General features: G+C 44.6%; 2 long non-coding RNA genes across 2 annotated transcripts; both read left to right on the forward strand.

The window, feature by feature from the left end:
• The first annotated feature begins 14,226 nt into the window (after positions 1-14,226).
• Positions 14,227-15,428, forward strand: LOC135373126 (uncharacterized). The gene is made up of 4 exons (XR_010416297.1): positions 14,227-14,281; positions 14,774-14,866; positions 15,060-15,095; positions 15,350-15,428. It is a non-coding gene; the product is annotated as an uncharacterized LOC135373126 (long non-coding RNA).
• A 499-nt stretch (positions 15,429-15,927) lies between these two features.
• LOC135373132 (uncharacterized) lies at positions 15,928-17,878 on the forward strand. Its single transcript, XR_010416298.1, has 3 exons — positions 15,928-16,079; positions 16,354-16,513; positions 17,805-17,878. It is a non-coding gene; the product is annotated as an uncharacterized LOC135373132 (long non-coding RNA).
• Positions 17,879-25,050: the final 7,172 nt, after the last annotated feature.

Below are 25,050 nucleotides of genomic sequence, written 5' to 3' on the forward strand. Positions count from 1 at the left end.
CAATTCTTTCGGCGTTTTCAGAGAGTAGACGTTATCCGCGAATTCTACCGAGGCGTCCAGCTTGTGCGTCTGGAATACTTGTTGAGTGTGTTACGTAGGGACGTGGTTTCCGAATTCAAACTGACGTCGACGAAAGCGACGGGTGCTGCGTGCTCCAATAAGATGGACGTGGCTTCGCGTTCGCTCAATTTGGGAAGCTTCACCGCACGACCTGCTTCGCGCGATGCTAGCGTGGTGTCGAGCGCCTGTGCGACCTGAGGGTCCAATTCCACGGCTTTCACGTCTACGGGTAAGACGAAGTCGTATCGCGATTTATTGTACGCGAAAGAAAGGTTAAATTCCGAAAGGGTTTTCCCAAATCCTTCTCGAGATCCGAGGTGACACGAAAAGTTATCCCGGCTTCGACCGTGTCCTCGAAAGAGACCTCGATTTTCGCATCTTGCCTTTTGTATCAGATATTTAACTTATCGTTGCTCGTGCTGTGATCCATCAGGAGACTATATAGCATTTCGAGAGCTGAAGCGGACTATCGAAAGCTATCGTGAAGGCGTTGAGTTTATTCGAGGGAAACTTATTCATGCTGGCGTTCGAGAGGAGGTGGACGTAGATGTCAGACGTCATTTCCCAATCTTAACCACGTCGCTGCTCGGAACCCAACTGTCGTGTTCTTTGTCGTAACCGAACCAACTAACCAAGGAGAAGCTCTGACCCCTTCGCTTTCTTCTTTATGAGCACTTTCGTTACTGACCAAGGCTGATTGGCATCTCGGGTTACGACGAGTACCTACTCCGGGTAGCAAGATCCGTCCACTTCCTTACCCCGATAATCTTCCAGGTGCACGACGGGAGGGAAGGTGTCTCTCAGGCGGGAGACGGTGAAAATCTAAGGCGACGAACTCCCTTCCGAGCTCTTTTGAAAACCATTTCTCTGTAGGACCCTCACTTTATCCCCCACTTTGAGCTTCTTTTTCGCGGAGGGTACGACGGGCTTCCCATTTATCTTATTGAACAGCTCCAGTTCGTTTTCGGGTGACGCCCAACGTCCTGTGTTTGGTGATGTTGTTGTCGCGCACGATCTTGGGAAGCACAGAAACGAAGTGGTATTTTCCGGTTACTCTAAAATAGCGGAATATTCTGTCGCGTAAAGTGCGTATAACCCGTCCTGCCTGCGATGCCTTCATTACGGGAGAGAAGGTGGAATACATGAGGACCTTCTTTTGTGCCAGGTAGTCCTTGTTGTAGAATTCCCCTCCTCTGTCGCAAAAGATGTGTGTAGGAGCGTTACCTCCCCGAAAAAGTCTTATCATGGTCCTTTTCATTTCGGCGGGGCGTTTCGTCTTTAGCGGCAGGGTGCGCAGGATGCGGGAGAGGGAATCGATCGCCACCAGAATGTGGCGGTAACCACCGTTGAACATCTTGTATTTTGAAAAGTTGGCCGGATCCATTTGCCACACATCGTTGATCTTGAGCGCGATGATGCGTCTCCTATTAAACCTTCTTCTTACCGGATGGTGTAGGGTGTAGGCGGCGAGCGTTCTGAGGATGTTGATCCTCGACGACCATGATGACCATGAAGGAAAGACGGGTCTCCGAAGATGCGCAATAAACAAAATAAAGAAAAAAATGGTGTTCCTTCAAGAATTTTTGGCAGACGATATGCCGAACGGATTTTTGTTCTAAAAACGGCTACGATATCAGGCCACCGAAGGGAACAGATGTTCTCATTGGAACACCTTCGTAGCTTTTTTAATTAAAAAGTTAATGAACGGTTTTTAGGTAATTAGGGATTTCACGGTCGAGCAACATATGGCCAAGAACGTCCGCCGGCCCAGAGATGATTGCAGTGAAAACAGCATGTCTATAGCCCTTATAGTTTTTTATGAAAAATCTGTATGACATATACAAGAATATATAAGGAAAAAAACTGCCGGAGCTCTTTGGCTGCACGTGTAGTGTATGTTTGTAACTGCTCAGACGTCGCCATGCGAGTACTGGACAGCAGTTCAGCCTTATTGGGCCATCATCAGCAGTACGTAGGCAGGCAACATTTAAGCGGATGCCGTTTGAAGGTCACGTGGCACGTGATTCCTCCTGTGAGAATGTGACACTCACCACTGAGAGCCCAGTTTAAGTAGTTACCTATTCTCTGCAAGATAATGTTGACCCGACATATAACCCACACACAAAAAGGGTATCTATGCTGCCCTGATATTTTTTTTAAACCGGGAAAGTATCTGAAACGCTGACCGTGACGTACCCTTGACTGAAACGGCATGCATTCTGGGTCACGGCTCAATACGACCAATTTGTAATGACGGTCAAAAGTCTCATTAAGACCAACAATCGTTGAACCCCGAAGGTGTCATTACGGTCGAGATCACGGATGGGTTAAAGGATCTCACTGGTATACATGGATGCGTCAGTAGTGCACATAGGAAGGCACTATATGGGTTACCCCTACGCAAGAGTATCTTATTCGACTGTTGTGCTTAGGATGCATCATGGCTGGTGGTTTACAGTGACAACGTTACTTGTCAGGTCTACAGTCACTCGATGTCAAACTGCTTTCGTTACTTGTTTGAATAACATCCTCTGGAAGCATGGTTTCCGCAGAAAGAAGGCTTGCAGTAGGGGCAGGTTTCCAGATTTGGCTGCTTTCCAACTTTGTCTATTTTCATGTTGTCATGGCGCCGAAATTTAGGCCATGACAAGGTTGCTATTTGCTGGCTACTTTTGTGGATACCTTTCCGCATTACATGCGACACTCTTGTGTACCTAAATCGGGATAATTCTCCTCGCGGCACCTTATATCGTCGAGGTAGGTCACCCCGCGTCCATTCCTTCTGTCCATGATAACCCGCCTTTTTTGTGGTTGAGATGATTTCCTCCGGGATGTTTTTGTTTTGTTTTTTTTTTATGTTAGGGTTCTAGCACTCGTTGAAGAGTAAGTGGTGGGAACTGGTAGTTGCAATTAATGGACTCGCGATGGCACTCACGATCACAGCTCTCTTGCGACGTAACTGGGGGAATTATACAAATTATAAGATTTCACGTTGTTCTTTTTTTTTTGTTGTTGCCATGACATTTTACGCTGTTGGATTTCCCTTGGGATCGAAAGCCATATCGACAAGTCCACAACCCCGGTCACCTGACTCTCTCATGGTACCATTTACCGCCCATTGGTATCCCCCGGGCGGCACGCTGTGGATGCTGGGTACGTCTTCACAACCTTACTAACCAAGAGATAAATTTGTGAAGTGGACGTCGTGATAACGCTCTCGTGAATTCTTGGTGGATCTGTTTAGTACTTATTTAGTTTCTACGTATCGGTTACATACTAAATGAAATATGTATATTATCGCGGTCTTCCTCTCTCTCGTTTAGCACCATTCTGGCATCATTGGTCTATATGAGACAATATGAAGCTGCTCGGGATTATATAATTGTGTCTTGCGAAGCGATGTGCAAGCGCTAACGCCAGACTGCACATCGTAGGAATGTTTCATTTTTCAAAAACTTGCATGAAAGGTATACTTCGATCTGCACATTACGTATCAGAAAGAATCATCACGCGGGGATTACCACCCTGTGGTATGCCGAGAACTGTATAACTTGCGGTTGGTAATACATATTCAATAAGCGATTGACAACATATTTTAGAGGAGTATCACAAAGGGGGAAGCTAGTCTTTCATCATTTAAAGTTTTAGCCTTTACATGATTTTTATTTTAAAAAAACTATGAGAACAGCATAGATTTCGTTTTCCCAGCTCAGTTCTACGGCAAGGTGTACATCCTCTGGAAGGAAGTATGTAACTACCCCATGACTAATTAATCTCTTAATAAGGAGTTTCGCTCAAAAGCTATATAGAAGAGTGAGAGAGTATCCTCGTTGAATGCCATTCCACGTTTTAAAAATCCTGACACAAGCGTGTACGTTAAAATACCCATCCCCGAAATTTGATATGCAAATGAGCTGAAACCGAAAAACCGCCCCAGAGGAGCTCAGCACCCGAGCCGACGGAGGCTTATCTGCGCCGAAAAGCTGTTTATCTGGCCAGCTGAGCAGCGCCTACTCCCGTCACCTTTACCGTTCCAAAGCACGCGACCCTCTCACGTGAAATGAGCTGTGTACTCACCGCGTGCCTCTCGCCGCGGTTTCTCTTTCGGCTCATTTGCATATGAAAATTCGGGGTTGAATATTTTAACGCACGTGCGTGTTTCGGCATTTTTTAAACATGAAGTTGCGAAGGGCTCTCAATCTTTCATGTTGCTTTTGCCAGTAATCCCCTAATTAAAAAGTTAATTAATGAATTTTAGGTATTAGTCATATTGTAGTCGCACACTTTTTTTCCGGAGGACGCCCGCCTGGCCGCAGCACTGAACAGGAAAAACGACATCTGTGCTGCTCTCATAGTTTTTTTATAAAACTTATGTAGAGGCTAAAAATAAACACCTTATATATGATATATGACGGTAGTAGACATCTAGTCAAACGAGCACACATCTTCATAAAAAAGGATAGTATAAATAGAGCTATGATAATATATGGTTAAGTATACGGCTACATTACGGAACACTGTACTGTATATATGGATTATATGGTTATGTATGTGGATTGTGGCTAACCTGCGGTCGGTCGAATGTGGTTCTAGTGCAGAATGCTGCCTGCTTTTATACCTCAGTGACTGCAGCTGTTGACCTTTCCTGTTTCCTGGTATTTGTAGGGAACTGTTCAGTTTCTTGTGTCTGGCTATTAACCTTTCAGTTTCCTCTGAGTAGCTACCGATACAGATAACAGTGGTTTAAAGTACCTGACTTACAGCTGCAAATACCCCGTGGGGGGAAATACGCTGATACACTTACAGATACTGCAGAAGATGTTCTCAGTACTTTGAGAGCTGCTTTAGTCATTAAATTGAGTAGATTAATTTAGCGAAATACTATGAGCTGCATTAACTGCATTAACAAAACAGTTCACCTCGGCTGAAATGATGTGATAAGGCATAATCTGTTTATTTTTATTTTCTTTCTGGTGGACAGAGAAATATTAATTACTTTTGTTCTAAAAATAGACTAAACACTCACCAGGCAGCACATTAACAATAACAAGAACGGCTCAGCTTCAAGGCCTGTAGCCTCCGCGTCTGCTTGGAAGGCCCCCAGACAACAGAGATGTACCCCATCCTAGCAGATGGTCCAGGACAGGCTGTCAACATTCAGCGAGATGGAAATACTCTTTGTATTTATGCAGGCTAGCTTGCATTGCTCCCCATGCCCAAGAATTCGGGCAAAACATGAAGCAGGCCTCACCTGTTGATGTCCCCATAGAACCCATGTATTAGGAGTATAAAGAAACGCGTGCAACACATTACTCTGAGAGCGCTCTCCACGCCTATGTGCCACAACTAAAATGGCCGTCGCCGGATTGCCTTGCTACCTCCAGTGCTTCAAGAGCAGGGCACGGCAAGGCGAAGAAACCAGAAAGAAAATTACGAGAGTCTGTGCGACACATGAAAGACAAGTTAAGGTGTCCGGAAAAGCATTTAAAGTCTGATGACCTCAATCACAATAGAAAATATTTTAACACGATGTAATGCTATGGGTGGTCGCTGTTGTTTATGCCTTGAGTTGCACTCTGTGGAAACCTCAGCACCTGAGATAACCCCGGGGCCTCAAGCTCTGAGGTAACCTCAGGACCTCAAGCTCTGAGGAAATTCCAGGACCTCAGGCTCCGAGGCAGCCTCAAGGCCTCAAGCTCTGTGGCAACCTCAAAGCCTCAGATGTTCCATAATACCTCAAGACCACAGACTCTGAGGTAACCTCCGGAATTATTTTCAATAGGGGGTATTATCCTATGCTCATTGACTACGATTTTGCGTTTGAATAACCATAATATCACAGGTTTCACTGTATAGATATATAGATAGATATAAATATATCATATTGAGGGTCTGACATGTCCGGGTTGTATGGTTAAACCCGATTCCGCCCGAATGTTCCCTCTCGGATCATTGTCGTACTCATTATGGTTAAACCGGATCTCTCCTCGAATTCTAATCATGTATGACATCGCATCACGTATCAGGTACACGACATAGTGGCCCTCTGTGCACACGTCTGGTCAGAATAACATACGAGGGCAACAATAACCTATGCGAAGCACATATAACGTTACAGCTCACACAACCAATAACCCCCCGTGGACATCCGACAAGGGTCCGAACATCCGCAGCCTGATGTGAACATCCATCGAACGGCTCCGGGATACATTAGTTGGGATGCTCCCAGAGCAGACGTCCGCTATGCATAACCAATTGTACGCTGTGTGGACTCCATCACCATTGCGTACGGAGAAGGGCGTTTGAAGAGCCCTTTACACCGTCGAGCCTCCACTCTCCGCATTCCTCTTCTCTCCCCCTCTGTCTTCTGACCCCGCGTCGTTGCGAAAGGAAATTTTTTTCACAGAAGGCTTTTTTTCACATAATCATAATTGGTGGTTTACGTCGCGAGACAACTGAGTCTTTCTTTTTTCACCAGGCGCAGAAGAAAGTCACGTGATGCCATAGCTCGTTGGAGTGGATAGTTTCAGATGCCGCTTGAGAGACTGGAGTTGACAGTCATGACGGCGTCTTCGATGTCGTGGAGTAATGCAGTAATTTTCAAACCAAACAGCAGCAGCACAGCTTGGAGTTTGTGAAGCTTTAAGTGAGATGCCTCGTAGGTAACGGATATACCTCAGGTAGTCACCGTCTGTGACCGTGATACAGGTAACGGCCAACATGCCTTTTTTATTAATTCATTGGATTCAGTGGCTATTGTTCTTCTAGTCGCTTCAGCCCATTCAGTTAATAAAAGAAAAGAAATGCGGTCCTGCCTGTGCTTGTAATATGGGCATATTAGCGTGTGTGCTACTTTTAATTTCTTGTGAACTCACTGTGGTTTTCTTCTTTCAGGCCTCAATGGATCTCCCTCTTAACGTCTCTCGGAAAGTGCCAGATGTTTTCTCTCTGCGTTAGAGGAAAGAACGATAGGTGAAGGGGAATTATTGTCAACCGCTGATACCCGTGTTTGCCATAGACAGAGTTCGACGATGCCTGTATAATGTCTGTGTCGTTTTTCTCAGTGCGCCTCGGCGGAAGAACTTGGACTTGGCCGGTGAGTTCCAGAGACTAGAAAACACACAAAGAAACAATATAAATAAATCGGTAGCGGTTCGTAAAACGAGAAGGGACCTGATGCTACTGTTGCGGCGATTTCATGCAGGACATGAAGTGATTATACGGTGAGAAACATCGATAATCTTCTTATCGTGATCGCGATCTGAACGGATGCTGTACGGTTGGAACTGTAAATGGCCTCCAAATACATACATCACCTTGTGTTTATAGGTTTTCTGACGCCCTACCCAGTCGAAAAAAAAAAAAACACCAGGCTAGTCTGGTGTTTCGTTGTGTGTCTTGGGGTGCTAGACTCGTCGTATCGTGAAACACGAAGAAAGTTCAAGAAATGGGAGGGAGGGCAACCACTGGATGCTTTCTGTGGCCCACGTGAGCGCTCCTGACTGTCAATCAAGCCTCAGGTCAAGGCTACCGAGACGCGCGCACTTTGAAATATTTACGTGACGTCAAAATGACGTTTTGGCTGCCCAGGGGGATGGTGTCTTTGCAGATTTCATCAATGAAAACAATTCAGGAGATATGAGGAAGGACAGCCGTTCGACAGTTTCCCTGGCCCGCGTGACGGCTCGTGTTGTCAATCAAACTAAAGTTCAAGGAAAGGGAAAATACAGCTTTTGGCAGAAGTCGGTGACGTCAAAATGACGTTGCGCAACATTTTTTTCCACCGAGAAAAGTTCAAGGAAAGATAGAGTAGAACTTCGAAGTTTGTTAGAAAGAGTTGCGGCCGCTTTTACTCCCGTGCCTTTAATACTGCGCCTCTGACTCCACACTTATCATGAGTATCGTTTGAAATGCCAAACGAGGATTTTTGCCAGTTTTACCGACTGTCGAAGAACGCTGTTCGTTCGCTGTGTGACCATTTGCGCGGAGCCTACACTCTCAGAACAGAACTTCACAGCATAGCATGTTGTGCGCCGACTACAGAGACGAATGACATGCGTATCGCTTCCGATTTGAAGAGAGAGAAGGACATAGGCATTTTTATAGCAATTAGCATATATCCAAAATGCTATACGCCCCCTCGCTCTTCGAATCACAAGGGGTAAACCCAGGGATGGGCAGTAATACCCATATTTTGTATTATAATACTAATACATAATACTTCCTAGAAATCGGTATTATAATACTAATACGTAATACTTTGATTCTGAGGTATTATAATACATAATACTAATACTTCAGTGTATTACACGAGTAATACTAGTAATACATTGACACGTAATTTGGGGAGAAAGAAAGGAATAGAAAATCAGAAATCTATATAATTTGCGCATTACTTATCGAGCCAGTCATTCTCCAATGACGTGTTATTTCAGATGCTTACATGTTTAGCATATTCTCAGAGGGTAGTCCTCTATAGGGCATGCCTTTTCCGAATATGATGAGAAAGCGCTGGTCAATTCGATCACAGTGAACAGCTTGCTCTCAGTGTGGAAGAGTCTTCATTTCGTCCACCCTGGACGATAAAATGTGGGCCGTTCAAAAGTGTGTAACCGTCCATAGTGCAACCCCGTACAGGGGTGCCAGGACTGGACGCACTCTTTCATACCACAAAGGGCTTGCAATGCGATGACTCACCTTTACGGACGCTGAAATGGAAGGAATGCGAGGAGCCCCCAGTAATCTCTGGCACTGAGGTCACTCCCTTTGGGATAGTTTGAAGCAAAGGAATAGTAGGGACCTTGTTGGTGTCCAGATGTTTGTGGGACACGAAAAATTACTCATAAAGTGCACTGGTGACACCTAGGAGGTCTTACATATGACCTCTGGGAAGGTATTACACCTTCAAAAGTATTATAATAAATGTAATACTTCGATTTTGTGTATTATAATACAGATACAAATACATTTCAAAAATGAGTATTATAATACATAATACAAATACTCAAAAGTATTACAGTAATAGTATTATAATACAAAGTATTACTATTACTGCCCGCCCCTGATTACCTATCATCCGTGTCAATCGTTTGCGGATAACGTGCTATGCGGTGAAGCTCCGTTCTGAATTTGTAGGATTAACGCAAGACGCACCTCTCATCACGGATATTGATATCACTGCGCACAACATCGTTGTGTTCTCCACGTATGACAGTGTACCTCCCATGGCCGCAGGTTCCGTAATGTTATCTTGTTTTCACGTGGTTTTCTTGCTGTACAAAAATGAGATTTTCCATTGAGACTGATTTGAGAGATGCATCCTAAATACAAAATGCACAGAGATATGGACACTACATGTGCAGGGCGTTGGAAAGCGTCGGTGCTCTTCTATGCTGCGGAGCAGCACCTCGAAATGAGCGCTTGCAAGCGCACGGACCCAGGGTTTTTGGGACACGCGACTTTTCCGTCCCTTGTCCTATGACGTGGTTGTGTCGTCGCAGTGCGGGCACTAGTCTGTTTATATGTGCTCACATTTACACAGGGTCATTTTGAAAAAGAAGCCAGCAGCTACATAGAAAAAGGAAATAGGAAACAAATAGTTTTCAAACGAAGCGTTGTTGTGTTCACTGATCCCGAATACACGTATAGCACACATGCCGATACAGCGGGTGTGTCATGTAATGTGTCACAAAACCGAGGCTTAAAATTCTACTTCGGCGTGTCACTGGCGCTTGTCATCGACAAACTTTTGATGTGACTTGCGCGCACTTGTTCGATTTTCAGTCGCGAGAAATGTTTTGAATAGATCTCTGAAATGTGCCAAGTCAGCGTAACTTTTTTTTCGTTTGTTTGTTGCTGCCTTTCTTTGTGTATTTTCTTGTCTGAAACAGAAAGGGCATTTCGTTTTCTCAACCACTTTCAACACAAAACACATTACCTCACTACAATAAAAATAGCTGGGAAAAATGTTCTTTGCGCAAAATCTCGACCACGTTAATTACTCCGTCACGTAACGTAGAATACTGTGGAAAGAAACTATGAGTCTCCCCTTCAGTTCCCTCTTTCATGCTTCTGCTGATAGCGGCAGCAAGGTTGAAACGACGCAGCTATCTGAAGCAACAGTGAGGAGGTTACAATAAAAGCCGTGTCACCGGGTGCTTCGTCTTTTCGACTTTTTTTTTTCTTTTTGCGTTTGCATAACTTAACGGACGACTGCACTGCCGCCAATTTCCGTGAATCATACAACAGTTTTCCGTTTCCTTATTGCCATTACCTAATAGTGCGGGTGTTTTGTGAGGCCATGGGATCGAGCCTCGAGTCATGCTGTTCCTGTATGTATTCAGTTGGAATAAATATTGATTCGATTCAAAATTGAATACATAATTTCCCAGACAACACAAAACATTTTTCGGATGTCCCAAAAAAGTCCCAACGTCCCACGTCCTAAGAGCGCTCTTCCGAAGATATTGCCGGGACGTACCTCACAAAAAAGCGCACGTCTCTTTCTCTTCTTGTTCTCTTTCATGTGCGCCCTTCCCCAAGTTTGCGGAGATGAGGGAGGAGAGAGAGGTGAAGCGAGAGTCGCACGACGGTACTGCCACTGGTGGTTGAAAATCCCCCTTCACAACTGCATTTTGCCTGGTTTTAGAACGGCATAGAAATAAATAGCGTGTGTGGGTTTTACTTTTCTTTAGATATTTATATCACTAACTTTATCCCTTTTGTAAGCTAGTGTGAATTGCTTAAGGTACGGTACTGTGGCTGTAGCGTGGCGTGGCGGGAAAAACGACCTCCTTTGTTTGCTTGTCCTCCATTTTGACGGCGCGCTATTCTTCAAATACTAAGTGATGTGATGCGACGAACGGGAGCAATGGGCGGTGAAGCAGGTACGTATTTCACCTTTATTAACATCAAATGTTTCAAGCATTGGTTTAACTTGGGTAATAATTAGAAAGTGTGAATAGCTAGTCAAGTGCGAATGTTTTGGAGTGTGCGACGCATTGTCGAAGCACTCCATGGAGAAATCCAAAGCAACCTTTCACCGCCGTGTAAGGCAAGCAGTTGTGGAGAGCTTGAACCTAATTCAGTCAGCAGCAAGCAGTCATTCTCCTAGTGTGGTTTTTACGGAAACCCAATGTACAGACTTGAGTGTAAGCGAAGAGCCGTTTCCTGGATCGTCATGGTCTGCTCATCGATTCGAACATGAAGAGCACTCTCAAGATACTGAGGTTGCAGGGCAATTTGGCCAGCTCTCGCCTGCCAGAAGCACTGCAGCAAGCGGCACTGAAACTACTGAAACATCAGGGGATGCACCATTGCAGGATCAGCTTAGAGCTTGGGCGGTTGAATGTGTAGTGCCGCATACCACTGTGACGAAGCTTCTACGAGTTTTGAGGTCTCAACCATCGTTAAGTGAACTTCCGTCATCCGCGAGAACTTTGTTGGAAACACCACGTGAAGCCGGAGGCGTCAAAGAGATGGGTGAAGGCAAATACTGCCATTTTGGGCTTGCCGTCGGCCTGCAGTATTCACTCGGGGCACAGCGTATCTTCCCCCATGAAGTGTTAATAAACGTGAATATTGACGGTCTACCACTGGCTAAAAGCGCAAAAAATCAGTTCTGGCCTATCCAATGTAAAGTCAAGAATTACAGTAAGTGTGAGCCGTTCCTTATCGGGGTGTACTATGGAAACTCGAAGCCCGTCTGTGCCAACACCTTCCTTCAGCCATTTGTGTCAGAGCTGAACGACCTTCTGATGAGCGGATTGCGCATAGGTGACAGTACTGTGAGAGTTAAGCTTGCGGCTATTGTTTGCGATGCACCAGCGAAGGCTTATGTTCTGGGCATCAAAGGTCACAACGCTTACTTCAGCTGCACAAAATGTATGACTGAGGGAAGCTATAAGCATGGTCGTGTTTGCTTTCCTGACCTCGACGCGCCACTAATGACGGACGAATGTTTCCGTAATCTTGGAAATGAGGAGCACCACGTAAACGAGACAGTTCTGAAGGATTTGCCAATTGACCTGGTGAAAACTGTCCCCTTGGACTATATGCATCTGGTATGTCTTGGCGTTGTTCATAAGCTTCTCGTGCTCTTGTTTAAAGGCAACAAAGCCTACCGTCTCGGAAGTGGTGTGAAGGACCAAATATCCCTAGAGTTACTAAAGGTTGAGCCGTATGTGTGCTCAGATTTTGGAAGAAAGCCTCGCACACTGACAGAATTAGACCGCTGGAAGGCTACAGAGTTTAGAATGCTTGTACTGTACACCGGACCAATAGTTCTGCAGTCAAAAGTTCCAGGGCCCCATTTTTCTAACTTCATGGTGTTGCACACAGCGATCACAATTTTGTGCAGTCCTGTTTTTTGTGAGCAGTATATTGCTTACGCGGAGAGGCTGCTACGGCATTTCGTTGAAGTCTTCATCACCCTGTACAGAGAGCATAATGTGTCGCACAACGTTCATAACATGATCCACCTGGCAAATGACGTCCGTGAACATGGCCCTCTAGATACATGGAGCGCCTTTCCATTTGAGAACGCAATGCAGAGTCTCAAGGGGATTTTAAGGAAGCCAGACCGCCCTTTGGAACAATTGTACAACCGCGTCATGGAGGAACGAAAGCTTGCTCACGTCACCACCTGCTCTTCACGGAACAGTACGCAGTATGGCATGACCCACAGTGCCGGACCTCTACCAGTGGGCTGCAGGGGACCGGAGTACAAAAAAGTGACAGTCTCTGAAAAATTCACATTGCAAACAAACAAACGTGATCGCACCTGTGTGATGACCGACGGGTCAATTGTGCATATCGAAAACTTTGCCTTTAGTTCCACTACTGGACAGCTGGTTGTCATTGGGAGGAAATTTTTGAACATTTCCGACCTATACGATCACCCATGCAAGTCATCATTATTTGGGATTAGGCTAGTGCACAGTCTTTCAGCGCTGACTGCTTGGCCACTGAGAGATGTCTCTCAAAAGTGTTTGAGACTACCTTTCAAGAAGAAGTTCGCCATTTTCCCACTGCTTCATTCCCAATAATGGGTCTAATGGACAGACAACCAATGAGGTGTCACAGTTGTTTCCCAACGTAAAGCTATATGTTATTTTTAATTTTATTTTGTGTTAATGCCGTGAAGCATCAGTGACTATGGCTGGACAGGCGAAGAGAGGACAGCAGGAAGGAGTGGGGGACAGTGATGGGTTAATATGAATCCTAGACTGATATTCGTCTTGAAAGTCTTCGGAATATCTCATACAACACAGCCTGTGACAGGATTCGAACCCGTGTCACTTCCCAGTCTCGTCGCAAAAATCATCCTAACCACTGTGCCATGGGAGCTGGATCGGATGCCATTAATGATAATGACTTATGCAGCAATTAGTTATAAATGTTTCTGAATTTCGCTTTTTTTGTATGCATAGTTCACATTTTAGCTTTTCGTTAGGGAACAAGAAATTTCTTGTTGTGAAGTTTCCTGATGAAGAAGAAAGCATCGCCACAGTCCACATTAATTGGATGGCAGAGGGAAAATGTCTTTGGCCAAACGAGAAAGATCCGTCAAGGCTGCGTCAGATGGTAATAAATGGCGCAACACCACAACAGAGCTGGGCTAAGCACAACTGTATTGTGCTTTCGTCATTCGGTAAGTTGTAATATTTACAGCACAGGTACAAGTATGCATGTAACATTATAATGCTTGGTGCGTTTTGTTTATGTTATAGATACATATGGAGAAGCACAGCAGAAACTAAACAAGGCTCAAGAAACATCTGACCTTTCAAGCGATATAGAGCTGGGTCGTGGCAAAAGAAGAAAGCGGAGGACTGCCAAAAGTATCAATGAGGCTTACGGGGAGATGCCTTATGATGAGGACAGGGAAACAGATTCAGAGTGCAACAGCTATGTACCTCCAAGACCACCTACACCCCCAACGTACATGGATTTGTCTGGCTCTGGAACCACAAGTGAGTGCGCACTATAGAGTAGTTTTTGTTCTCGGTGCTCTTCACAATAATGTGACAGATGTCCATAGTCCCTTGAATTATATGCATGAGTTGACTTGCAATTTAGCTTCTTTCTTGAGTTGTAGAATTTGTGATTCTACCTTGCCCTTTGTCTGTGCTCCACTTAGACCTCGGAACAATACCAGTTGACGCAGGGCCACCCACCGCTGTACAGGCATCACAAGTGACAAGAAGTCACGTCGAGCACGGTAAGAAATGGTATTCTGGCTTGTGACAGAAGTATGTATTCCATAAATCAGTGTTTAGGATGGTAGGTCCATTCCAGCCGAGACCAGCCAGAGCATTAGCTCAACCCTCTTACATTTCGCTGCAAAAAAATTGTGTGCATTCCCTTAGGGACATGTATTTTAAACATAAAATATTTTCTAAAGTTTTCGCTTTCGTTTCGCTTGCGGAGATTCGTTTCGCGGGAAAATTGGAAGCTCACCTGTCCTCATTGCTTAGCTAAGCAATTGAAAATATTGACCATTCGTAAAAAAATCACACTTTTGTGGTAATATAACGTAACGACGTAACAGTGTTTAGACTTTTTCTTTATGATCTCGCGCGCACTTTTCCCGCAACAGAAAGTAAAAAAAAGCTAAAGGTAATGCTGTACAAGAACTAGCTTTGTTTTACTGAGAGTCTGAAGCCTTTCTTTTTTTCTCTTTTTTCTCATTTCTCTTTCCTTTTTTTTTCAGCTCTAAGTGAAGCTAGGCAGAGAGCCCGCAGCTGGAGAGAGCCCCCACGTAGCTACACTAATACAGCCATGCGGGGGGCAGGCGCCGCATCTTGTATGTTATATTCTGCATTTTACGTCCAAACGTCACCTGCCTATAAAGCAGTGGATGCATTTTAGTTCTCGGGAGGGTGGTACTTTGTGGAAAAGAGGCATGTGCAAAAATATGCAATTAGAAATGAGATATATCATTGTCAACCGATATTTAATAGAGATGAAGTATACCATGCATATATTCCTTTTTTCAGGGGATACCTTTCCTGTGTACAGTGAAGGGAACTTTGGTAAGTTTTTGTTTCGCACTTAGACGAGTACATGATAAGCACAAGTAGAAGTTGTAGTAGCAGCATAGCTGCGTCACTTCATTGTGTGTATCTGTGCAGAAATGGAGATATGTATCTATAAGCATCTATTTTTGATATGTGCGCATCCGTTACGGGGCTCAGTCGTGTGTGATGTTGTGGGCCTATACACTCATTCACTCTGCTAAGGAATGAGGATTGCAAATTATCTCGAGTTCTATTTCATATCCTTTAAGGCTACCCTCAGTCGCTGCATCCTGATTCTGAAATAACACAGCCAACTTGCAGCACAGCAAGCTTCACTGGGAGAATGCACCAACACCTGCAACGTATGCTTCTTATTAGTAATTAATCTGTGTGTTATTGTGCCTTAAGTTTAAATGAAACTAATTTTGTGGACGTAATATCGACTGCTGTTATTCATTGCAGACACCAGCACTAGCCCAATGCCTACAAATACCTGTACGTCGGCACACCATACACAGGGAGACAGTTATATTCCACCCCAGCAGAACAGAGGCAAGTAGTCTTTAAATGAACCAACAGTTAAATGGAGCTGTAAGAAAACAACATATTTCAGGTGACACAAGAATTACAGAAGGTCTACTGAACGCACCTTTTCCGTCGCAGAACAGGCGTGACGTCGGTAAGGAAAAATAAACTCAGAGATCCTATGGAGCATAAACTGTTCATACCTCTAGAAAGATATATATATGTATACATGTGTCTGTGTTTGTGTGTGTGTGTATTTTAGCGTTCGAGAAAGAGGTGCTGAAGGTCCTGCACATGCTTAAGGTGACACAACAAGCTCAAAGTGAGCAGCTCTCTGCAATACTCCACAGCTTAAGCTCTGCAGCTGAAGAAGCAGAATCACAAAGGGCTCTGCCCATGCCATTCAGAAGGCTCTCAGATTTTTTGCAGTTTGAGGAGGACCTGGCAGACAGCGACACAAAGCGAAGCCAGTTGGTACGTATAAACCTTTCAGTCATCAATCTAGCACTTGGTGGTCATTCTTGCTTATGTAGGTAGTCATTTACATAAAAAGGGTGGTTGGCATGCACCATATGCAGTACAAGCAGCATCCTCTCTAGTGCACTTCAATAATTATTTTTCATTTTGCGATTATGAATCATATCAGAATTTTTTCGCTAACACAAAACAGGTACATGATGCTTTCATACAAATGCAAACAAATACTTTTAATTTCGCTACTACATGAATAAATTTTCTGCTAATTCAGAGAAAGTTCATCCGATCTGTTGGAGGTGGCAACCCACGAGAGCTGACATTCCGGTTCCTATCACGCCTCTTGGGATACAGTGTTGGGAAAGAGTACAGCTTGTTCGGAAATAAAGGAAAGAGGAAGTTCAGCAATCTTACCACATGGACTATCATGCTCAGTAAGTATCTCCGTGGAAGATACTGTCTTGGTACCGAGAGTCATATCAGGTTTGCAAAATTGGTACTCTAAAGTACACGATGACAATTGATGTCCTGAAGCTAGAACACATAAAAAGGACAAATACATACTTACAAAGCCTCAAGGACCTAAGAAATTGATGATGAAAGAAGGAGTCACTGAAAGGGTGTAGTCATTCCAGCTTAAACGTCCCAACTGTGTTGCTCGACCAATGTCGATTTCCGAGAGATTTCTTGAGCAAATATCGGCAAATTCGAATTTACCACCGAGGTACTCGCCATTATCACTGCTACCAATACTCTAAGTGTCTCCGGTGTGTTTGTTGTTTATTATGCTTGATGAATTTTTAAAGTTGTCATACTAGGACAAATATGAAATAGCGAGGAGCAATTGCTTTTAGACGTTTCTTTTTTTTTTTTTTTCATGTCGAGAGAATGAAAGCACCAAACACAGGCTTTCACTTGTAGCAGGCAACACTTGCAGAAAACTAGTCCTGTAGTTTTGCATGTAGTTTTGCATTTGTAGTTTTAAGTGCGTTGGTCGGTTGAGTATGGCAGCTGTCAGAGACGACACTATCCTTCCTTAAAACGACCTAATTCGAATTTTTTTAGTTATTTACAGCCATATTCCCTCCACAAGCGCCAAAGCACGCCCTGGTTTTTTGCCCGTAGCAGACATTCGATCCCGCTTACGGCCTTTCTAACTGCGATAAAAAAAATCTGTTGCACGTTTACGCATGCCCCAACATCATAGATTTCTTTCTCGGAAATCGGCGTTGGTTGAGCAGCACCACTATGACTCAGCCAACCTACAAAACCTCAAGTGTCTACGAAATTGAAGATGAAAGAAGGAAGTCACTGAAAAAGTTACCCAGCAAGGTTAGCTTCGCTAATTCATAAGGGAACCTAGAAAATGTGGGTTCAGGTCCTACAGCTGACTAGCCTTTTCAGTGACTTCCTTCTTCCATCGGAAGGACACGTTATGATACATTTCCAAATACCTTCGTTAAATAATTATATATTGTTAGCATGTTCATTTGCATTGGTTGCATGGCCTGCTGGCTCTGATTGCCCTGTTTCGTCTTATCCTCCATACGTCCGTCCTCCTTTGTTTCCTTTTTTCTTGGGGGGGGGGGCTATAGTCGTGAAGACGCCCACTTCTTTGTGGCCAACAACGGCGAGCCGATCCTGCCATTCCCTCCCGTTTCGTAATACATACGTTTGTATGCCTTCTGTAGTGGTTTATACATTTTCTTGTGTGATTGTTCCTAGACTATATGACAGAAACTAAGGGAGCTACAGTGAAAGAGGTCGAGCAAGCTACGATGTCCTGGCTCCGACATGCGCTGGAGGCTTGTCACCGTGAAGAGCAGAAGGCTGCAATGGAACAGGACTGACTCACCGTGCTATGCAGAAGTACACCATAAGTAAGCAGGCAAGAACGACATGACATGTCTGGGACATGATCATTTACAGAGTTCACAGGAACTGCTCAGTGTATTTTTAAGACTACTGTCATTACTCAGCTTCTCTTTTCTCCAAAATTTTTGCTAAACATTTAAAGCACAACTCCCCTCCTCACCGTTGATTTTTGTAAAAATGAATTAAACTTTTGTGAAATTTTGATACTAACAACATGGCAGGACCCGAGGACGTAGACATGTGGAATGTCTTCACAACACCAAGTACCACTGTCTGTATTTCATTTGGAGAGACACACCACTGGCTACTTTACACGAGGATGAATTTATTTACTTCCTCTCTCAGGTAGGAGGGTCATTCGAAGTCAAACGTCAGAGAGGTGATGCTCGATCATCTTGGATTTAATAATAATAATAAAAATAAACATGTGTGATTAGTGGCACTTTGGAACTCCACGCAAAAAATTCATTTCTTTAGTAATTTCAATTTGAAGCCTTCTAAACGATGCGTGACCACTTTAGTAAGAATTGAGTGGTGCTGTCGACGCCGGAGTAAAACTGAATGTATTTTTGAACTACAATGAAGAAACAGTTATTTATTTCAAAAACCCATGTGCACCAACACAGCAGCAGGAACACTTTGTGGATCATCATTTCAAATAGCACAAGACAAGAGCCATGTCGTCCTTTTTCATGTTCTCTGAAGCTCGGGGGTTTTGCCATGCTATCTTAGCTACGTATCACGATTCTCGAGGAAGGTCACATGTTTGTCTATATTTTTAACTCATTCCAGTTACCAGGTAATTAGATTACTCGTCAATGTGTGAAAAATGAGGCTTTTACAGGTCTTACATATCAGCGAGGAAAAAGTACTTTTGATGCACTGTTGCTGTACGTTATGTGTGAAAAAAAAAGCTAATCTAGTAAGGTTGTTTGTTTTGTAGACACACTTTCTCTGAAAAATTGGACACCATTGGTACACTTGGTATAGATAACGATTTCTTCTTCAATGCGGTGCAAAAATATATGTGGTTTTACCTTTGCGTCGACGGTACCACTCAATTCTTACCAGTGTGGTCACGTGTCATTTAGCAGATTTCAAATATAAGTTACTAAGGAAATGAATCTTTATCAAGACTTAATTTTTCCTGTAGGTTCCTGTGCCGCTTAAGATGTCTAATGTCTTAAAATGCAATCAAGGGTGGTCAAGTGTCACTTCTAGGGCGTTCGGCATGGAACGACCCAGGTGTGTACTGTTTCTGTGCTCATCCACAGCCATGCAAATAGTGTGTAGGGTGCGTGTCTACGTGAACTGTTGTCTCTGTGCTCAATGTTGTCCAGACCTTTTCTATATATCTACATAACTAGGCACGTAACTAGGGTTTTTTGGACATTTTACATGGATTCTTGGCTTAACTTCGACATCCTGGTGTATTCAGCTTGCCAATAGCTTATAATGATGTGTAAAGTACTGATAACTCATACGCACATTCCGAAAAATTGTTTCGACTTGAGGACTTGTTCGTCTTGTGCAAGTCGCAATACTGATGGTGCGCTGTGCATTCAAATGTGTTTAAGCTCTGCACAAATTTTATCTGAACCAGTGACCGATAAAGCAAAGCCCTCTGTATAACAGTTCGTGTGAACTCCTGTAGACATCCCTGAAGAGCTGACTTCGGTATAACGTAACCTCATCCATATTAGGTGCTCTATGTTTCGTCTGCGTATATTCCAATCTTGCCAATCTTTTGTAGTTTTATGATAGTGCAGGTCAGTGAAATATGACATGGTATTTTTATATATGAATGTAAATTGCAGCAACATTGCAACATTGTTGCAAGTGCAACACAGCGTACGTTCATTTTTTAAGGGCAGCACAAGAAATGTGCTTTCATGCTACAATACCGTGTCTGACTGCAGTGCCAGGTGCATTTTGTTGTCCACCTTTTTTCCTGCTGCTTTTTTGCTACAAGTCACTGTAGAACTGTTAGCAGCAAAGTTTGTATATTGTTGGGAATAGGTCCCATTTTCTGCACAGGGGCCTGTATGTACAACAGTGCAATACGAGGTGCGCTATTTGAAACATGGTGAATAATTTAACATTGTGCCAGGTCATTCATTCTAGTCATGCTATAAATATTGGGTGTGTCTCAGTTTTAAGACTTCTTTCTTGGTCACATTTTTGTTCTTCCTATATACGCAGGGTGCCCACAGTATAGGAGGAATTTTTAAGATGTAAAAAGGCTTCTCAGTCAGAGGCTACCATTGAAGGCAGCAAGGACCCTTCACGATACTAAGCTGCTATTCCTTATATTTCAAATTCATTTTATTGTTACCATAGATGCCCTTTGTGCTTTGTATTGCTCTTATGGAAACATGGACAACCCTTGTGCTTTATAGTGTTCTTATATGACTTCTTTCCGTGTAACACGTAAGCCAGATTTTAGACAGTATTTTAAGGCTTATTCAGGGGTTACATATAATATGTATCTGAATGCACAACTGTCCACTCCACTTCTTTTTTCTTTCCCTACAGTCATTGTGCACCTTTTAAAGCTTTCCACGCATACTGCAAAATTGTTTTTTAAGTCATGCAGTATATTTGAGTGTTCAATTTTTTTCGTCTGTGAGTACAACAGAGAGCAACTTTTTACTTGTGTCCAATGGCTCCATTCATATTTTGTCACATCTGGTTTCGGTCTGTGTTATCTATTCAAGTGTTTTGTTCAGTCATCATAACGTGCAATATACAAACTACTGTGATATATTAGCTATTGACATGTATGAGATTTGATTTTTTTTGTGCGTGTCTAAGATGACACTAATTCAGCTGTGATATTCTGGGATCTATATACCTATATACAGGTATGATGCAGATGTTAAAGTATTTTTGTAACTGAATAAAAGACCACCGTATTTGTCATTTGAGCAAGTGAGCCTTCTTTATTGGACGATACCAGCGCAACGTACTTCAGTGAGGAAAATTTAATCAATTAGCAAATGTTACCATATGCAGACCTTGACCACCTCTACCCTACTGTACACCAGAGAAAGGGTAGCATCTCTGCAGAGCTGAGATGATCTGCAGGGAAGCCGGCTTCCAGCTAATACATAACATCCCAATAACGACTCTCATAAGTCCAGTAAAGATCACAATGGACGTCCCTGAAACATATCTGCGACATCCATCGGAGTTTCATAAAGACGTGTTTTGCACTTTTATTGGACCAAACTTGCACATCGCTCGGACGTCCACAACATCCGCGAAGGGACGTCCGAGAGACGTTCCTCGGATCATTTTGTGTTATCTGGGTTCGTATTCGATTCAGAACAGTTATGCGCCTCGAGATCTGAACTATTCTAATGTTCGCACAGCCCAAACATATTTGACAATGTATGATTTGATATTAAGTCCTTCAAGAATGTATTGCTCTGCATTTCACTCTTCACCAGAGCGGACAGAAGCGGTTGCGCTTTCTCGTTCTTCATTCTATCACGCTCGTGCCAGTGGGTGGGTCGCGCACACACTGATATGGATCAGGCACTGACGTAGACCCGACTTCAGATGCGGGGAAAGGGAAACATTAGTAGTATAGAGATAGACGGTATAATAATCGTTACGTACAACGACATCCTTTTTCTAATCCAAGATGGCCGATTCTAATCTAATTCTAAGCCAAAATCCGGTTCTAAGCCAACACAATCCAGTCCTAAGCCAACACAATCCACTTGTAATCCAACACAAGCCAAATCCAAAGCCATCTGATTGGCAGCCATTAGCCCCGCCCACTTCACGTTGATTGGCCACCACGCCACTGATTGGCTGACCGTAGCTCCGCTCCTTTATGCTAATTAGTTGGCTGGGCTCCGCCCAGTTCACGTTGAATGGCCCATGCTAAGCCCACTGATCATTGATTGGTTGACTGTAGCTCCGCCCCTTTATGCTAATTACTCGGTTCTTCACGCTGATTGGTGCACGCGTATGGCTGAGCACGCCCCCGTTATGCAAGTTAAACGGATCTGCTGATTGGTCCATTGTAGGCCTACTGATCACTCTCCCACATTTTCTAAGCCCTCTGATTGGCCGCCGCCACCGATTGGCCCGTTCTAAGCGCGCTGATTGGCCCGCTGAACATAGCCTTCGTTAGCGCCCGCCAGACGGCAGCGACCCCGCCGCGGCTTTATCTCAGATGTTCAAACTCACCTATCTCTTCATGCCCACGCTAAGCCACACCATAATGGCTGGCGGGTGGCCTACTGAACACACCGGCGCCCGCCAGATGGTGCGCGGATCGCTCGCCGGCGGCTTCAGATGGTCCTAACCCAATGTCTCTATCTCATACATCCAAACTTACCTCGTGCCACCAGATGGCGCGACTCAGGTGCATCAACTCCGCGCGGTTCCGCTTCGAGGCGTCACACGAGCGAGAGAACTTCGTCGAGATGTGCTGCCACATATTGCGCTCCCGTATCACCGCAAACAAGTTGCGGGAAATCATACGCGAAATCTTGGACGAGTACCTGTCGGCTTACAGGGAGCAATCACTGCACGAGCTTCAGGAACTATGTCAGGAAGAAATAAGAGTCCTGGAGACGATCATCAATCGCTCTAGGAGCTATGGATGAAAATAAAGATGCATCACACCTCGCTACACAGTCTGCTCAAGTTATTCCACGATGCGCATGCAGTTCCAGCACCCCGCTCGAATTCTCATCTCCGGCGCGTCCTAGTGTGGCAAGACGGTGCTCACGCAGAATATAATGAGACACCCCGAATTATTTAGCATTCCACCGCAGAAGATACTCTACGTACGAAAGTATGCAGCCAGCTGGGAAAAGGATTTCAACGGTGTGGAGTTTATGGACCGGATACCCGCAGATTGGGATGAGCGATATCCCACTCTCATAGTTATTGACGATCAAATCACAGAAAAGGGGGTTCTATCGGAGGTAGAGTCGTTGTTTGTACGTGGTAGCCACCATAAGAACGCGTCAGTGATCATGATCACACAAGCCTTGTTCTATCATAACGCCGCTTTTCGAACGATATCGCTGAACGCCAGTTATATCATATTGTTCCGGAATGCGCGGTCCGTACAACAGATCGAAACCTTCGGACGTCAGGTATTCGGGAAACAGGGGCTCTCCTATTTTCTCGATGCATATAACCAGGCGACGGAGAAGGCGCACGGTTATTTAGTTGTGGATCTGCACGCGCAAACACCTCCCTCTCGTAGCCTGCGAACGGGTATTTTACCGCACGACCGGCAGTTCCTGTTTACGCCCGCGAAATGACGGCCGATCTTAGAAGACATCTCACGCTCCTCAAAGTATTGGCCGCCAGCAAACCGACGCACCGCGCAGAGTTACTTAAAGAGCTCAGCTGCGACGACATTCGAATCCTTTCGGAAATCTGTCTGAACATTCTACGTGGAAATATCCCGCTTTCGACGGAACTTCATAAAAACCTGAAGAAACACAAAAAAGTCCTCCGCTTCCTCGCCTACAAGTCACTTCATAAGTGCCCGCGGCAGTTGAAGAAATATATTAGGGGACAACGGGGTGGTCTCATTCCCATACTTCCACTGCTCCTCTCAGGGCTATCAAGTCTCGTGGCGGGAGTCGCCGGGCGAGCGATATCCAAAGCCATCGGTCATGGCTCATAGAATAGAAATAGGTGAAGTTCTGAAATCGAACGATTCGGACGATGTAAAAGTGGGCAAAATACTGGAAGCCCTCTATTACTTGCTGAAGCGTGCTAACTATCATCCTCCTCCTCCTCCTCCTCTGGAACCTGTCCATTCGGAGCCCGAACCGGAACCCAATCAATTCGATTTTAATCTTCTACCCTCTGGCGTTGATAAAGCACGCGCGAAATCTGTGCTAAAAGAATTGAAGAAAGTTTTCACCTGGCAGGCGGATAATGTGCTAGTATATAGAGGGAAGCGAATCAATCGCTCAAACATTGTGGCTCTCGTGAGCTACTTAGCACGTCGTAGCGCGCTCATCAAGAAACCCAGCTGGTACAAAAAAGTATCGAAAATTATAAGCGCGCTGAAAATACACCGCATTGCTCGCTGGAGCAAATATGGGGCCCTATAGAAAGATCAAGGAGAAAGGGTTAGGTGGAGTTGATCGGTACCGACGTTATCACAAGCTCACGCACGCAGAAGCTGTGGAACAGCTTAAAAAAGAAGATGCTTACACCCTTCACAAGCCAGCGAACAAAAAATTTAAGCGACGCTCCATCATCGCAACTCACGTGCGGGATTTATATCAGGCAGACCTTCTCGTTATGCGTAAATATCAGAAATTTAACAAGGGCTTCAGGTACATCCTAACGGTCATAGAGACGCTATCGAGGTACCTGTACATGGTCCCCATTCGCACAAAGCGCCCGCAAGACGTAAAGAAAGCCTTCCAACGAGTTTTCCGTCACGGAATTCCGAAGAATTTGCTCACGGATCGCGGGAGCGAATTTTGGGGTTCCCCCTTCGTCAGTACTTTCAGTCGCTACTAAATCACTATAGCACGCAAAGCGGAATGAAAGCGGCCTCCTGTGAACGCGTGCAGAGAACAATTAGAGAAAGAATAGCCAGGCATTTCACTAGTACGGGGAAGTTTAATTATATCAACGCGCTGCCGAAGATAGTGGCCGACTATAACGACTCGGTACACTCCGTCACGGGCGAAAGGCCGAAAAACGTGAACGCCGGAAATGAAGTAGCTCTGTTCAACAGATTGAATCGTAAGACGACCTCGCGCGAGAGCAAGTATAAATCAGGGGACCAGGTGAGGCTCGCGTTAGATCGCGGTGTGTTCGCCAAAGGCTATGATCAAAGGTGGACGGCCGAAGTGTTCGAGGTGTCGCGAACGAGAAAGACCGATCCGCCCGTAGTGTACGTGAAAGATTCGACGGGAAAAGAAATACTGGGATCATTCTACGAGCAGGAGCTGCAGCCCGTCCACCATCTTTCCTCGTACGATAAGCGACTCATATCCGCGGTGATTAGAAAGAAGAAAATTAACGGAGTATTGCACTACTTGGTTCGTTGGTTTGGATACGCCAAAGATCACGATTCTTGGGTGCCCGCCAG

This window comes from Ornithodoros turicata, chromosome 1 (genome assembly GCF_037126465.1).
Source record: "Ornithodoros turicata isolate Travis chromosome 1, ASM3712646v1, whole genome shotgun sequence".
Taxonomy (NCBI): domain Eukaryota; kingdom Metazoa; phylum Arthropoda; class Arachnida; order Ixodida; family Argasidae; genus Ornithodoros; species Ornithodoros turicata.